Source organism: Orbicella franksi, chromosome 13 (assembly GCF_964199315.1).
Source record: "Orbicella franksi chromosome 13, jaOrbFran1.1, whole genome shotgun sequence".
In the NCBI taxonomy this organism is placed as follows: domain Eukaryota; kingdom Metazoa; phylum Cnidaria; class Anthozoa; order Scleractinia; family Merulinidae; genus Orbicella; species Orbicella franksi.
Genome location: NC_138157.1, coordinates 8,151,223 through 8,167,508, shown reverse-complemented (window position 1 = coordinate 8,167,508; position 16,286 = coordinate 8,151,223). Strand labels below are relative to the sequence as shown.

Below are 16,286 nucleotides of genomic sequence, written 5' to 3'. Positions count from 1 at the left end.
ACTTGTTTGGTCTTCTGATTGTTGTATATCTTATTTCCATTTCCACGATAGCAAAACGATTACGAAATTAAACGCCCGCGAAAAAAAGGTATGAACTTAACTGCGATGACCATTTTGTCTTCATATCTTTCTCCGCAGTTCAAATATCATCTATGGGTATATTATTAAAGAACTCACAAAGTGACCAGCTCCCAGTTGGCTTGATAGCTCAGTTGGCAGAGCACTGCACCGGTATCGCAGAGGTCATGGGCTGGTTCGAATCCCGTTCAAGCGGGAATTTTTTTCAAGCTTTAATTTCAGAGCTGCTTAAGTTGTCAATCAATCATGTCTTCACATCTTTTTGGGCAGCAGTTCAAATATATGATCATTCATATGTTGACTTGTAAAAAAAGGTTATGCCAAAAATTAACGACACAAAGTTAAATCCCCCGGCGTAAAACCCTTTATATCTCAACGTCACCTTAGATAATTATGTAGCGTTTTTATACTTGCGCGTTGTTTCTCTCGAGCGATATATTCCTCGTAATTATACGACATGCAAAATTTATAACGCAAATGTTTACCTTTGAAGTAAGACGTTGCGCTTCGTCGGAAACGAGTATGCCAGCTCTTCATTTCGTCCAATATCATTGTAAAATTGGTTTGTCCAAAAAGACTAAACTAAATTGTCTGTGGGTATGATTCTGAGACTATTTGTTTGTTGATTGGAATCAATATTTGAAAAGCATCGCGAAATTTAATTTCTTTAAGCAGTCTTGCCAAAATTTGCCGCTTCCAATTCCATTTTTTAAAAAATTAAGTTTACGTCAGTTAAAATTAGGTACATGTAGAAATAAGTAGGCGGGTACATTTGAATTCAAATTTTTTTCCATCTTCTGAATTTTCCCTTTGTTATATTGAGCAGAAATGGCCATGGATCATGAATAAATGAAAAGAAGGAGAAGGAGAAGAAGAAGAAGAAGAAGAAGAAGAAGAAGAAGAAGAAGATTACAATCCCTTTTTCCTTTTCGTTTAAATCCAATATTTGCTTATTGAAAGGAAGATACTTCGTACCACGCCTGCACTAAAGGCGATCCCGCCGCGAGAATTGCTCCTTGGGAGTGATTTTGATTGGCTATTTAGAGGTCATGCCAATCATTGTCATTCAACCATAAAAAGTGAGCGGAGAGCATTGATGTGAAAATACAAACAAAAGGTACATAAAGAGCCAAAGAAAATTCGCCAGATGCATGGGAGTTTAACATGGCCAGATCAATCGCAATAAATGTTGCAGTGCAGCTGGTTTTTAGAGAAATGTTTATCAACGAAGGACTTGAAGGTATGTGTTAATATCAGGCACATGTAATTCGAAAATTCCCGGCTTAAAACACTTGAAAGGCCGGCCATATGTTTCGGGCTAAGCTTTTCTTCACAAGGCTAAAATAATCTTTAAAATAAACATGTTAGTTATGCACACATTCTTCTACAACCCTATTTTGATTTGATCGTAAATAAGAAATAATAATACTGAATAAAGGAATAACAACAAATATCGCGTGTTTTGTTGTTACTAACGAATAACATATCTAAAGCACAATAAGCACCATAAAAAGGCGATGACTTGAAATTTGACTCTTATTTATAATAGATGAGCACGCAATGTAAAACTTAATGCATGAACCAATGCGATTTCCCTTTTATTTATCAGATTAGTTTCGCTTTTTCTCTGGAGATCTCGAATCAGTATCGGTCGTTATCCGCAACTTTGGCTTCCAGATGAACTCAACAAACTTCGAATGCTTTTTCTTTAAAGTTTATTGGGAACAAATCAGACATGATGTTACAGCAAGCATCTTGTCGTGTGTTATTACCACACTGTTCGCGCTGACTGCAATACTGGAAAATGGCATCGTCATGCTTGTAATTTACAAAACACGAGAACTGCATTCGCCATCTTTTACGCTGCTATTTTGTTTGGCAGCCTCAGATATTCTTGTGGGATTAGTTGTTCAGCCATGCTTCGTTGCTTACAAAGTAGCGAAGCTTCTAGATTATTTCAGCCCGTATTGTAAACTGAGGATGGTTCAGTTCTTTTGCGGGTCGATAACTTCTGGAGTTTCTTCCTTAACCCTGAGCGGAGTCTGCATCGATCGACTTCTCGCTTTAACCCTGCATCTGCGGTACAGCAGTCTGATCACAGTGCCACGGGTGGTTATGGTTATAGTAGGAGTTTGGATTAAAGTTTTGGTTTGACAAATGGGTAATTCTTCCAGGTATCTTAACAGCGTCGACCCTTCTAATGATTGCGTTTTGCGCAAGTAAAATATTCCAAATAACTCTTAAGCATCAACGCCAAATAAATGCGCAAAACCAAACAATGATTAACTTATAACACAACACCGTTAACGTACTTAAATTCAAAAAAATCAGCCGTGACAGTTCTCTACGTTTACGGTTTGTTGCTGGTTTTTTTATCTCCCGTCTCTGGTAGCTATGGTTCTTGAAGCCATCAACGGCCCCACGCCCTCAGCAAGAATGGCTTACGAATACGCTACAACGGTTGTGTCAATAAACTCCCCAATAAACCCTAGTATATACTGCTGGAGAATTAAACTAGTGTAATCCACAGTCAAACATTATCTGAAAAGGCTGATTTTTTTTTTTATACAAAATAGTTAGCCCTCCTTGACTGCCTAGGTGCAAAATGGTTTGAGCTTGGCTTTGGATTTCGTTATACCTCTTCTTTGTTGCGAGAAATGAAATTTTGGCTTAACCTCATCGGGATTTTGACTTATTCTTGTTGCGATTCAGAAAGGACATTTTCTGTTCTCTTTTTTAATTTTTGCGTTTGCTGTACTATGACAGATGTTGTGGTCTTGTTTATTCTATAAGGACTGTTGAGATCGACGCTTGAGGGCAGGCACATTTGGTGTTAGATTTATACAGTTTTGTGCGGTTCGAAATGCATATGCATCTCGCCCATCGCGGCTCTATTTTAACTGCAGTATAAGATGGTCTTAGGCATGTTCTTGTTGGAGTTATAATTCTTTCCCTTTGGAAAGCTATTAAAAACACATTAATCTAACCTGTTTTAAAACCTGTGACAAAGATTTTTGTCCCACGCCACCTGCGCAAAAAAGTACAAGAAACATCATGATTGTCATATAAAGATGATCGTGGGCGTGTAAATGGAACACAAGACCTTTGTCCGTTACCTCACATGTGACAGTCGTACGTAATCGTCCCATCTAACATCATGTACTCTTGTATTATGCACATGAATCCGCAGGGATCGAGAGTACATAATTCTAACCACTAGACGACGTGGGATTTTACTTCTTTAGACCAAATAGAGTCAGGATTTGCACTAAGTAAACCAATAAAGAGCAGTAACAATTTCAACAAAGTGCCTCCCAATTTGAAAAGCGCCAGTAAAGAGAAGATCGATAGATTGACAACACGGTCCGTAACACAACTTAATGACCTTAAATAAACGAGACTTCGAAAACGCGTGTACCAAACACGAGGGAAGCTAAAAAGAACGAATTACGTAATCATGCGGCAGAAGTACAGCTGGCCAGTTCTCGCGTTACTTCCTTTCTCTTGTTCCTTAAAGTTGTAAAGTGATTGGGACAAAATATCAAAGGACGTTTAAACCACCAAGAGAAGCGACTGTTAAGTCTATAGCAGAGTCATCATAGCAAACTGAGCGGTGCCGTATCCGTAAAGATATGCGAGTAGGATGAGATGTATCAGAGTCACTAATATCAGCGACACAGGAATCTCCTTCCTGATCAGGGCTGGCTGGAGAGGTGGACGGGTCCTTGTTGCTAGAGGTAAGTTCATCATCGCACGGAACTTCCTGGATTGCATTCCTAGCGTAGATTTTACACTTGTTATGGTGCGAGAAGTCAGGGTATGTAACGTTTGTTGAGGTGGAGTTTCAACGCCTGATCAATCTACATTTGTATTTGGGGCGCGTTGGTGACAGTTGTCTCCACTTTGTAAGATGTACTACGGAGGTGGAAGCCAACAGACTTTCTTCGGAGAAAGATATGAAGACATGATTGCTCACCGCAGTTATACAAAAAACTTAAGCAGTTGTGACATTAAGCCTGAAAAAAAGAAAACATTCAGGCTACTCAATTGGTGTGTATAACTGCGATGGTCAATTAATCATGTCTTCAAAACTTTCTAATGTTTCAAAAAAGACCTTGATAATGCCATAACTAGGACACTGTCACGGACTTGGGTCTCGTTCCGGTCACAGTGTATGTGAGATCATTAACAGAGATTTTACCTGCTGGACGACTCTAACTTTGTAACTGGTGCCTTGGACTTCTCAATGTGCGGCTGATTGGCCAGACGTTGCTCATGCTTTTCCTGTAGGGAAATCTGGTGGTTGGTGAATTTATCTCGTTATTTCACGTCTCTCAACTCTCTAGCAGAAAGATTACGTGACGTGACTGGTCGCGTTCGCATTCAGGTTGGCTGTAGGAGATACGGGACATCTTAATAGGTCGCCACGAAATAGTTCGTTTTCTACTTCCTAGACTGCCCTCGGCTACTGGGCTCTTGCTTTTATTCTCGGCATAGTCAATCTCCAGGGTTATCTGAGGAGTGGGTCGTCCGTGTGTGCCTTGTATCCAAAGGCAAGGTGTGTCCCTTGTATCCCAAGAGGACGCATTTTGAAGCGAAAGAAGACGAGAGCTTCACGAAGAATGTGACGGTGCTCGTCCTCCGGCAGAGCTGTTGGTGGAAGCGAAGTGCCGGACTCCCATAGTAAGAGCACGAGCTGTCTGGAGCGATTAATGATGTCTGTAGAGAAGAATACTGTGACAGTATCGGGTGGAGGGCAAGAGGACAGCCTTACACCTACTTTTGAAGTTGGGCGTAAGATTTAGGTTTAGTGTTGAAGCTTGGATTATGCAGCAAAGATCAGATCTGGCAGCATGGCAGCATGGCGCTGCTTTGTGGCTAGCGAGATTGGAAGTCGGGATTACTGACCCGGAAAAATACCCGACTGAGGTTTGATATCTACCGACGGTGGAGAGGAAGGTAGACATGTGAGCCTTTCGTACGCATGCATGCAGAGCTTACTGTCTGTCAGGATGCAGGCCTTTTGGTGAGACTTGATCAGATATGTGCTTAAGTGTTTGACGCCTGAAGCGATAGTCAGGGCGTCTATTTCGCAAGATATATGTGGCCAGTTTGCCTGTGACCCTCGCAATGTTGCACTAAAGAGCCCTACTAAACGCAGCGTAGTAGTAACAATCCATACCTGGTCGTCTGGTTTGGGCAGTGTAATAGTGCGAGCAGTAGCCAAGGGCTTATGAGGCATTGCAGAATGTAGTATGGATCGACTATTTGGATTCGCAGAAGAGCCTCATCTGACCCACGGTGTCGCGCTCAGAACAATGATGAAACCGGTAACACGATGTGCACTTGCTTGTTAAGTACAAGGGTTCCAAAACCAGCCTAGGATTGTAGGGGATTGACCACGGTCTTTAAAACAGAGAGGCGGAGATCATATTTGTGAAGGGTTTGTACGTAAGCCTAGAGAAGATTTAGTGTGGTGTTCCCTCCACAGACACAGGTCATCGGCAATTCAGGAGAAACTTGAGCTTAGCTCTGTTGTCTGAGAAAAGTAGATTGTTGCGGGGTCAAAGTGTATATTAGATCCGGTGGAAGACGAGGCATAAACTCGTGGCTGCTGCGGGTGAATGAAAAGCATGTCTCATCGAGGACTTGAGGTAGGGATGAGCACCTCCTTTGGTAAACCGATTGAAAAATAGGTGTGACACGGCAGTTACGTCGCTGGGTGACTGTGTAGTGGATCATGTTACCAATGGCACCGCTATCGATGGTCATCCCTACCGGCTGGTGAGCGTGAAACATGTCTAAATACCACGATGGCCGAGTATATATACGGAAGACTCTAACTCTAAAATGTTCAACTTACATACATACTATTACATATTACATATGTGCATAAATAAAATGCCTTTACTCAGCTTAAACAGCTTGACAAACCATATGCTCTCGTCAAAGTCGTCTTTTCACAAGGCATAAACAATCTGACAATGTTTTTACAATCCTCCGCTCTGAACTTGCTCCTATATAAAACATAACAATTATAAAAGAACTTGAACTAGAAATATCGCGTGTTTTCTCTTGAATAACTCGTACAGTACTTTTTTAGTTAAGGACAATTGAGGACATGCGTTGAAATTTGACAGCTTAAATTGGCTCGATTTCTCTTTCTCTGACATAATATACTCTTTATAACAGATGAACACACAGACGAAACTTGGATTCAAGAACGATTTCCATTTTATTCATATCAGTCTCGACCATTCTCGCAGTAACTGGAGATCGCGAATAATCCGCTTCCCACAACCTAAGATTCACCATGAACGTGACAGACTTAAAATGTTTTTTCCTGGAGGTTTATTGGGAGCAAACAGGACGTGATGTTACAGGAAGTATTTTGTCGTGTGTTGTGACTGCACTGTTCGCGCTGACTGCAATACTGGGAAATAGCATCGTCATGCTTGTAATTTGCAAATCTCGAGAACTTCATTCGCCATCTTTTACGCTGCTATTTTGTTTGGCAGTTTCAGATCTGCTTGTTGGATTGGTTGTTCAGCCATGCTTCGTTGCTTACAAGTTAGCAGAGCTTTTAGAGAATTTCAGCGCTTATTGTAAACTGAGGATGGTTCAGTTCTTTTTTGGATGGATAACGTCTTCAGTTTCTTTATTGACCTTGACAGGAGTCTGCCTCGATCGACTTCTCGCTTTAACCCTGCATCTGCGGTACAGAAGTCTGATCACAGTGCCACGGGTGGTAATGGTTATAGTAGGAGTTTGGATCGTTTCCTCTGCTGGAACCATCATAAAGTTTTGGTTTGACAAATGGGTCATTCTTCCAAGTATAACAGCAATGGCAACTCTTCTAACAATTGCGTTTTGCACAAGTAAAATATTCCAGATTGCTCTTAAGCACCAACGCCAAATAAATACGCGAAACCAAACAATGACTAACTTACAACAAAACACAGTTGAGGTACTTAAATGCAAAAAATCAGCCATAACGGTACTCTATGTTTATGGCTTGTTGTTGGCTTTTTATCTTCCTTTCGTAGTGATTATGGTTCTTGAAACAATAAAAGGTACTACGCGGTCAGTAGGAACGGCTTATGACTACGCCACAACAGTTGTGTTAATCAACTCCTCAATAAACCCTATTATATACTGCTGGAGAATTAAACTAGTGCGATCCGCAGTCAAACAGTATCTGAAAAGGCTGTTTTTCTGTAATAAAAGTTAGTCCTCCTTGACTGCAAAGGTGCAAAATAGTTTGAACTGTAACATATTGGTGTAAGCTTTCGTTGTACTTCTTCCTTGTTGCACGAAGGGAAATTTTGGCTTAAGCATGCATAATCTAAACGACTGGAATATTCGGATTTTTATTTTATTCATAATGCGGTACAGAAAGTACATTTTCCATTCTCTTTGTTAATATTTTTTTGTTTGCTGTGCCATGACAGATGTTTTAGCCTTGTTTATTTTATATGGACAGGGAGTTACATGTTAGAGAGTTTTCTTAATTATAAACGTATCTCAAACATCGGGACTCCATTTAACAACGTTATTATAGGATGGTCTGATACACTTTTTTTTCTTTTTCTTTCCCTCCAAAAGCTAGCTATTAAAAACATTTGATCTGATCTGTTACAAAGATTTTCGTCCCTACCAACCTGCGCATAAAACGTACAACAACGTCATGATTGTCATAAAAAGATGATCGTGGGCGTATAAAATGACAAGGCCTTTCTCAGTTACCTCACATGTGACAGTCGTAGGTAATCGTCTCATCTTACATAATGCCTGTATTCCTATATTATTGATGTGCCGCATAAATGAAAAATTAAACCGCAGGGATTGAGCCCAGTTGGACTGCAGCGGTGAAAGGGTTCAATAGCCATTTTCACGGTTAGTTTTTTTTTCTTTTGATTTACAATATAATCAAAAAGGTAATCTAACGTGGATGCAAAGCAATTTCAGGCTAAAGCTACAAAATAGCCCGAAAATGCCTTACATATATGCTAGATTATATTGCAATACAAATGCTGTATTCACTCGATAAAACGCCGCGCCGTTTATGAAATTTTTCGTCATTTGAGGGCGACGTTTATTTAAAATCCAATTTATTTCTTGCAAACAAAAGTATGGTAGGAGTATTGAAAGAGCAGACTACAAGTTAGAAATTAAACTGAACATTGTCGCCAGAAACTGAAGCAATTACAACAGAAGCACCCCACTGCTTGATGAAAAACCCGCGCGCACACTTGGGAAACCAGAGTTTTAGAATAAAACAGGCCTGGAACGAACCGCTGCAATGACATCAACCGCAGAGGGCAGCTGGTTCCTAAAACGGAAATCGTTACGTGCCAACCAGATGGGATGTTTAGCAAGGTTGATCAAATAGCAAAAAACCAGAGGGATAACTGTGAACTCAGCAATATCAAAACCAAAGAGCACATGACGCAGACACAATGACGGAGCAGACGGAACAGCAAGGACTAACCGAGACTGCACCCAAGCCAAAACACTCTGGGCCAAAGAGCACTCAAAAAACAAATGGCCAGCAGTCTCTAAGGGAGAACCACAAAAACAATCAGGAGGAACCGACGACATGCGAAAAGACGAACGAAGACGATCAGTAATGAGAACTACACCATGAGCAAGTAACCAGGAAAAATCAGCCACATGACGATCGAACATTAGGGTCCATGTGTGCATGGAAATGAACGAACTTTTCATACCTAACAACCTAGAAAACCGTCGTCCTTTGTTATACCTCCCAACTCAAATACGTTTTCCGATTGGAAGAGAATGTGTCACGTGTCGTGGGTCAAAACTCCACAGGGGGAGCAAAACTCTCTAACTCCCTAGGGAAACAATGACTTGAATTTTCGACTCGCACGTAATCAGGTCGTGCACTTTGAAACCGCAGCAAGTTTGTTGTACCACCCGGCTTTAAGCAAATAATTGTTTCGCAGTTTTTCCCATATTTGAGTTGATAACGAAACACATAATGACTGGCCCCACGGCAAACAGTGAGTTTTGTTTCCCCTCGACCTCAATATTCCCCTCGGCTTTGCCTCGGGGAACATTAAGGGTGAGGGGAAAAAAACTCACTGTTTCCCTCGGGGCCAGTAATTAAGTGCTTATTATACGTGTCAATAGCCTTTGAAAGTGAAATATTTTTGTAATGCTTGCGCCTTATTAGTGCATCAAAGCCGTTCTGTGCCTGAAAAATGTGTCACTTTTTTTTTAAGTAACTAGACCTGTCAAGCACACATTTGGAATTTTCGTAACTGATCGATGTTGATTGACTCTAAGGCGGAAACCTGGATAAGATAGGATTCCCACGTGGTCTGGTGGTTAGGATTCGGCGCTTTCACCGCCGCTGCCCTGGTTCAATTCCTGTCGTGGGAAAATCTCCTTTTTCTTTTCTCCGGCTGGTGTTAATACTAGATGGACTTACAGCATTTCTGCTTTTAAATCAATTTTAACGGTTTAAATACCTAAAGTTACGTACTACCAAAGATACTTCGATTGTTGCGATCGGTGGACACTGATTATTTGGCTCTAAATATATCCGATCTGTAGGTTTTTGTCCACTGAATTTTCGGTGGCATCTGTCCAGATTCATCAGGGTGAAAAATGAATGTAAGCTACGTTATAAAGAACATCCACTTTACACTCTGATGAAGTTGGACAGATGGCACCGAAAATTCAGTCAAAATAAAGCCCCTACAGATCGCAAACATTCAAATCAAATTTTTTCAACTAAAGAGAGACATATTTCTGTAACAACCCTTAAAAAAAACCAAGGAACAAATCAAACCAAACATCAGTTAATTTGATTAAAATGAAAAACTGTTTCCCGAATCTGTTGTTTTTTTTCATTCTTTCGAACCTTTCTTTAATGTTTTGCCGTGAATACTTCCTATCCCGTGGATCGCACAATCTGTTCTGAACAACGCGGATCTAAAATTATTGCTGCGGAGCGAGCGTAGCGAGCGAGCAGCAACATAATCAGGATTTAAGAAGAATATATAGAAGGGGGTACGAATTCTCGAATTCATCACTTTTTACCAGAATGCATTGCAGTTAACCAGACTGCACTGCGCCACTTTTACTGGAGTGCATTGCGCCACGAACAACACGAGGATGTCATACTCGTCGAGCCGTCGTCCTTTTTCGCTTGGATTCCACTGAGAAAGTTTGCTCTGATTTACCTGTAAAGCGATGTGAAGGAGATCGTGCTTGACTTTCACAACTCTTGCTATGCAGTATGTGAAAGTTTGTAAATCTGGACGATTAATTGTGACATCTTAATCTTAGTATGTCATTTCTTAGCAGTCTCGCCTCCTTCGCCGAATTCTTAAGTGACGAGAAACCGTCGTTACTAAAGCCTGTAGAATAATTAAAACAAACGAAAACCGTGGAAAACGCTGATTTCATAAATGCTGCAATCTATTCCTATTCATCGAAACATGAATTTAAGTTAAAGCTTGAGCATTTTCACACATCGCGGTGGACACGTTCTCGACACAGTCTGTGTGTTCTTCTGTCGAGTTCTAGAGATATTAAATACGTGCCAGTACAGAATTTATAAGTTAGATTTCTGCTCCTACAATTTCCACATCTTTCGATTTTCGCGATCTGGTAAAGGAGAGGCTGATGTGTATCGTTTTATGTCCAAACATACTTCAGATCACACTGTGCTTTTTTGTCTCGATCCTTTGTCAAACCTCGCCATCGATGCGTCGTCATGCATGAAGTTGATGCATGCAACGACAGATTTTAAGTGACACCACGATTTGACACTACTTTGAGAAATAACAGTTAATGTAAGTCTTGGAACGCGCAGGTAAATGAATCAAGGCGTTAAATATGTCACTATCAACAGAATGTGCCGCAGCATTACTATCTTTTAGATACCCTAGTTCTTAGTTTTAACGAGCAATCCCACGTGGTCTAGTGGTTAGGATTCGGGCGTTCTCACCGCCGCGGCTCGGGTTCGATTCCCGGCGTGGGAAGCAATGAATTAAGTTTTACATTAAAATCTAACTTCGACTTCATTTCCTTTACTCTGAAAATTATGGCTTCGATAAGTTGTTCTTTCGCGGATCGAGTTTTGCATTAAAACAGTCCGTTCCTTTTGCACCAAGTGAACCCATGGTATTTACGTGTACGTGGATAGAAAGTGCACGCGGATTACTGACTAAATTAATTCAGTTTCACCTGCAGTGGTTTTGCACCCTGAACTATTTTTCTCGGAAGCTTGGTTAACTTTATAATCCTGTAAAACAAAACAGTTTGGTTTTGAGTCGCAATATAACATGCGGCATTTTCTGATCTCCAACTTGTCTCGCAGTCAGTTGCAAGCTGGTAAAATGTTGTTACGCGATTAACACCCTTGTTACAAATTATGGCAACCGCGCATACCTGCGGGACATCGTTCTATATTAGTTACTTTACAGTTTGGGAGTACTAACCTTTTGTGGAGACGTCTCGAAACAGGGTGAGCGGTTTTGTCTTATGGTAGCCAGGCCTGTTGACTAAAGCCGAATCTGTGTCGTGGACTATTGTTTTTCAAGAAATCCATGTGCCGGAGAATCTTCTTAATATTGAGCTTGTTGGATAACTGCATTGTTAATCTTCCTGAAATGAAAATTAAAGTTTTGTTTTTCTGATAACTATTCAACAACAGGCAGCCAGGTAGTCAGTTGACATCAACGTTAAATGAAAATAAATCCCAGGTCAGGGAAATAGCACAAAAGCACACATAAAAAGAAAGGAAAAGAGAGACTAGGGAAAGTTTGCCTTAGCTAATCAGATCGATATATCCCCTATTTTCTGTAGCCCAACTGGGACGTAACATTATAAAATCAATACAATCGAACCATGTGTACTTACCATTTGTAAGTTCCGTTAAACTGTAGGCGTTCAAACCTAAAAAGTAGATCAAAAACGAAAACATCTCTTTATTTATTAGTTATTTATTTATTACGATTTACTCCATACAATACGAATACATTATGAATAATTAAGATAGCTAACTAAAGAGACAGAAAAAAAAGAAAAAAAAAAAAAAAAAAACAGACAAAAACAAAAAGCAGTTGAGAAGGAGACAACCAAAAGCGCAATGGCACCATACTAGGGATGTCCCCACTTATTAAAATTAAAAAATATATATACAAATATAGAAATACATTATTCTAATATTAGAATATTAGAAATATTACAGCGCTTTATATTTACTGGCTACATTTTTCAAAACAAAATTAAAAAGAAGAAAGAAATGGTCAATTAATGTGTACAAATCCAGAAATATTACGAAGTTGATTACAAAGTGGAAAGACAGCGGTCTTCTTGGAGATTTAGACCGATATTCTATTCACGGTGGATGTGACGTCATTAAAGGAGAGAAGTGGATCGCCAACAAATGGCTCACAGCACCAACAAAGCATTCAAGTCACATCAAAAGTTCTTATGATGTCGGATTTGATTAATAATTAGCTAGTAATATTAATTCCTTTTTTCTTCTTTGTTTGTCGCTTTGCGTAATAATTGAACACATGAGCAACACAACGTATAGTCTCTCTGTGAGTTATGTGGTTACAGATATATGCTCTCATTACGTGAGGGTCATGTCTGATAACCAACTCGGTATGGCTAAGGGTATTGACCTATTCTCTATTTTCCAATTGTCCATAATTCACTCTTTTTGCTCCCCAAATTTTGGATAAACTATTGTTGTGAAATACTCTTGGGAATATGCAGACCTCCCAAGAGAATTTCACAACAATAGTTTGTGCAAAATTTGGGGGCAAACAGAGTGAATTATGAGAAATTGGAAATAGAGAATAAACATTTATCTTCTACGACAATCCGGTTTTGAAACCCGACCTTAGAATTTTGTATTTTTCCTTCTGTAAGTCTTCTCTAGCTTTTTTAAGCTGAAGTAATGAAACAAAAATGCCAAACAAACAAACAAACAAACAAACAAACAAACAAAACAAAACAAAATAAACATATAGGCAAGTATAGAAAACGCTTGTACTTTAAGAAAATGTCACGATTTTTTTTGTAAAAGAAACAAACTCTGGGCAAAATCAACAGTCATGCAATTCATAAGAATAATTAGCAAATTTGATGTTACAAAATACTGGAATCTCCTTGCAGTGTTATTTCTATAACTGATGCTAGTGAACATCCCACGTGGTCTAGTGGTTAGGATTCGGCGCTCTCACCGCCGCAGCCCGGGTTCGATTCCCGCCGTGGGAATGTAATCATTTTTTTTCTTTTCGTTTTCGATTTGACTCAGGAAATAAATTTTTAAAAATAAATAAACAAACTTTATCCACCTTTGGCCAGTGTTTATAGCCAAAGGCTAGGGGGTTTCTCGTAGTTAATAATTGTGTTCTTATAGCCAGACTTTGCATACGGCTGGCTCGCCTGAAATTTGAATTGACCAATCAGAATTCAAAAGATGGGAAAAACTTCACTGTCCTGACGTCAATGTAAGTTAACAGGCATGGCATCGAAATCAGGCAACTTTTCTCACTGCAGACGACTTTAAATATTCAGAAAAAGAGATTTGCAATTCCAAATACCATTTCAGATTATATAAAGTGAAAAATATCAAACATTTTGTGTCTATAAGCTTCTAATTTGGCGCCAAAAATGGGTCTTCAGCGTTGTGTATGGCAACTCGCTGGCCGAGTTCGTCGAGTGTCGCCAGGTAGGATAGTAGTTGTTTTATCTTGAAAAAAATATGCTGTTCCTCGTAAAATTAAACCCGGAATTCTCAAGTTAACTACTGGAAGAGGCCAAAACAACTTTAGCATCGTCTTTATTTTTGTTAGCTGTAAAGAAAAAGACTATTATCGTGTCGTTTCGGTAGGACAGCTCAGTTTTGACTGCCGCTCGTACTGCGGGCGCACCCGCCGTATGCAAGGGACTTTTTTTCTTTCTTTTTTTTTTTATTTAAACATAAAATGCGATATAGTTATTAATATGAACTAATGTTGAATAAATAAATGGGAAAATATCATCTCTTTGCAAATCCTGAGAATTTGCAAAAACCTACGGAATATATTGTGCTTCAAGTTTCATTTTAGTGATCTGAATGTTTAATGATGTCTCTGAGAGCCAAATTTAACCATGTGAATAAGGGCGTAGGGGTAGGGAGAGGGGTAGGAAAGCAGCAGCGTGTTAGGAGACGGGAGTGGCCAGGTAGATATGAGTTACCAGAAATGGTTAGAAGAAAGTTGCATTGCGGAAACCCAAATACACACGTAGTGAGGAGTACGGAAAGATATTTGGCGTATAAAATAGGAATGGCACGAATATTGAGCAGCAGTTTTGATGCCTCATTTCATACGAGTTCAAAACGTTTCTGTAAGATACAATGATTAATTAAAATACGTTGAATCGAGTCCATTTGGCGGAAAAAATCAAGCCGAATTAGAAAAAAAAAAACTCAGCCGAAAACTCTTTCCGCGAGTTAAAAGACTTAACGTGTCCGCGTATCATAAAGATGGCTTCTACGCGAGAAACTCAATATTCCTGTGTTAGACTGCCTAAAATGAGCTCATTCTGATACTACGAGGTCAACCATTACTGTCTGAAGCGGTGTAAACGTCGTATACTTCATCTGTTAAATTATGAGCCCCGCCAACAGGCAGAGCTTCCAAAAATTGGTCAATAGACTCATTCCAGTTGTTCTCCTCCACGGAAATCTTTAGTAAAAGGCGAAAGATTTGTACGTGTTGAAGGAAAACCAGAGTTACTATTGATTTTGGATACTAGGTGTTTTGTTGTGCAAGATGCTACACAGCGTGTGGGACATAAATTTACTGAAGTCTACAAATACGCATGCGCGTATTCAGCATCAGTCGCAAGAAGAGTAACAGCTAGTAAAGCAACAACTTTTCACTACTGACATTGACATTATCTTAGTGAAGTCTTAAGCTCTTGAATGAACAGACTCTCCTTAATTCTGCAATCATCGAAAGTCAGTTTTGTCGGACGCTAGAATGTCAAAGTGATCCCATTTTATATTGTGACAAGTGGTTCTCACATGATCAGCAATGGCTGATGAATGGTCAATTTTAGCAGGGGTCTTGGAATTCTCCGTTTTTTTGTCAAGGAGTCTTCGTTTAATTTTGCCTGCTTTATAGATGATCGACTTTGCATTTCTGAGAGCGGTTGAAGTGAATTTTGTATGGAAAGTGAGATTTGATGCGGCATGTGTTCTGGAATATGATCTTGAGGAGATTTGAGGTACGTTCCTTTGGGATGTTCTGGATCAGAATCAGTGATCCAAGATCACTCAGATCATGGTGCATCAAAGGAACCGATGAATCCGTGACCAGAGTGGATTCGTCGGTTCCATGGATGCACCATAATCCCCGTGATCTTGGATCACTGATCGGGATCCGGATCACCCCAAAGAAACGCACCCTTGATTTGGTTACTGTGAGGACATAAATAGGGTAACAGGTTTAAGACATCTTTTTGGGGAACTGTAACTTGAAGAGGATTATTTGGCTTACTTTTATTCTTGTTCAATGGTCCTCAACAAATCGTTAATGTTCAACGTGTTACCACCTTGCATCGAGAGTAACCATTTTGCACCGGGAGCTTTCTCAGATCATTAATAGCAGCTTACAACAGAGATGGTGAGGAGCAAATTCGTAATTAAGGAGCAAGTAACTTCCCATATCTTTGCTTTGAGAAAACATCAAGATTTTTTTTTTTTTTTGCTGACAGATCAGCAATCACGCAGCTCAACAAATTGGGAAAATTGATGTTACAAAATACTGGAATTGCATTACAATCTAAGATTCAAAGTTGATCATCTCACAAGAGAACATCCCACGTGGTCTAGTGGTTAGGATTCGGCGCTCTCACCGCCGCGGCCCGGGTTCGATTCCCGGCGTGGGAATGTAATCGTTATTTTCAACTATTTTCCTTTCGTGTTCGTTTCTTGTTTTCGATCAGTAAATAAAGGACCTTTACTTACCTTCGGTCGTCGATGTTTATAGCCAAAGGCTATTGGTGTCCTCTTACTAAACTTGTGCACTTCATAGCCTGAATTTTAACAGAAAACGGGAAAATTAATAATGATATTCGCTAACATTAGCTGATTGTTGACTAACTAAATGGGAAAAGATCATCTCTTTTTTTGCAAATCCTGAAAATTTGAGAACATTTGAGCAAAA

The 16,286-nt window shown here is 39.7% G+C and overlaps 4 non-coding genes across 4 annotated transcripts; 3 read left to right on the top strand and 1 right to left on the bottom strand.

The window, feature by feature from the left end:
• The first annotated feature begins 11,020 nt into the window (after positions 1-11,020).
• On the top strand, positions 11,021-11,093 carry Trnae-cuc (transfer RNA glutamic acid (anticodon CUC)). Its single transcript has one exon. It is a non-coding gene; the product is annotated as a tRNA-Glu (tRNA).
• A 2,179-nt stretch (positions 11,094-13,272) lies between these two features.
• On the top strand, positions 13,273-13,344 carry Trnae-cuc (transfer RNA glutamic acid (anticodon CUC)). Its single transcript has one exon. It is a non-coding gene; the product is annotated as a tRNA-Glu (tRNA).
• A 1,385-nt stretch (positions 13,345-14,729) lies between these two features.
• Positions 14,730-14,851, bottom strand: LOC145466860 (U5 spliceosomal RNA). Its single transcript, XR_014041991.1, has one exon. It is a non-coding gene; the product is annotated as a U5 spliceosomal RNA (small nuclear RNA).
• Positions 14,852-15,937: 1,086 nt separating this feature from the next.
• Trnae-cuc (transfer RNA glutamic acid (anticodon CUC)) lies at positions 15,938-16,009 on the top strand. The gene has a single exon. It is a non-coding gene; the product is annotated as a tRNA-Glu (tRNA).
• Positions 16,010-16,286: the final 277 nt, after the last annotated feature.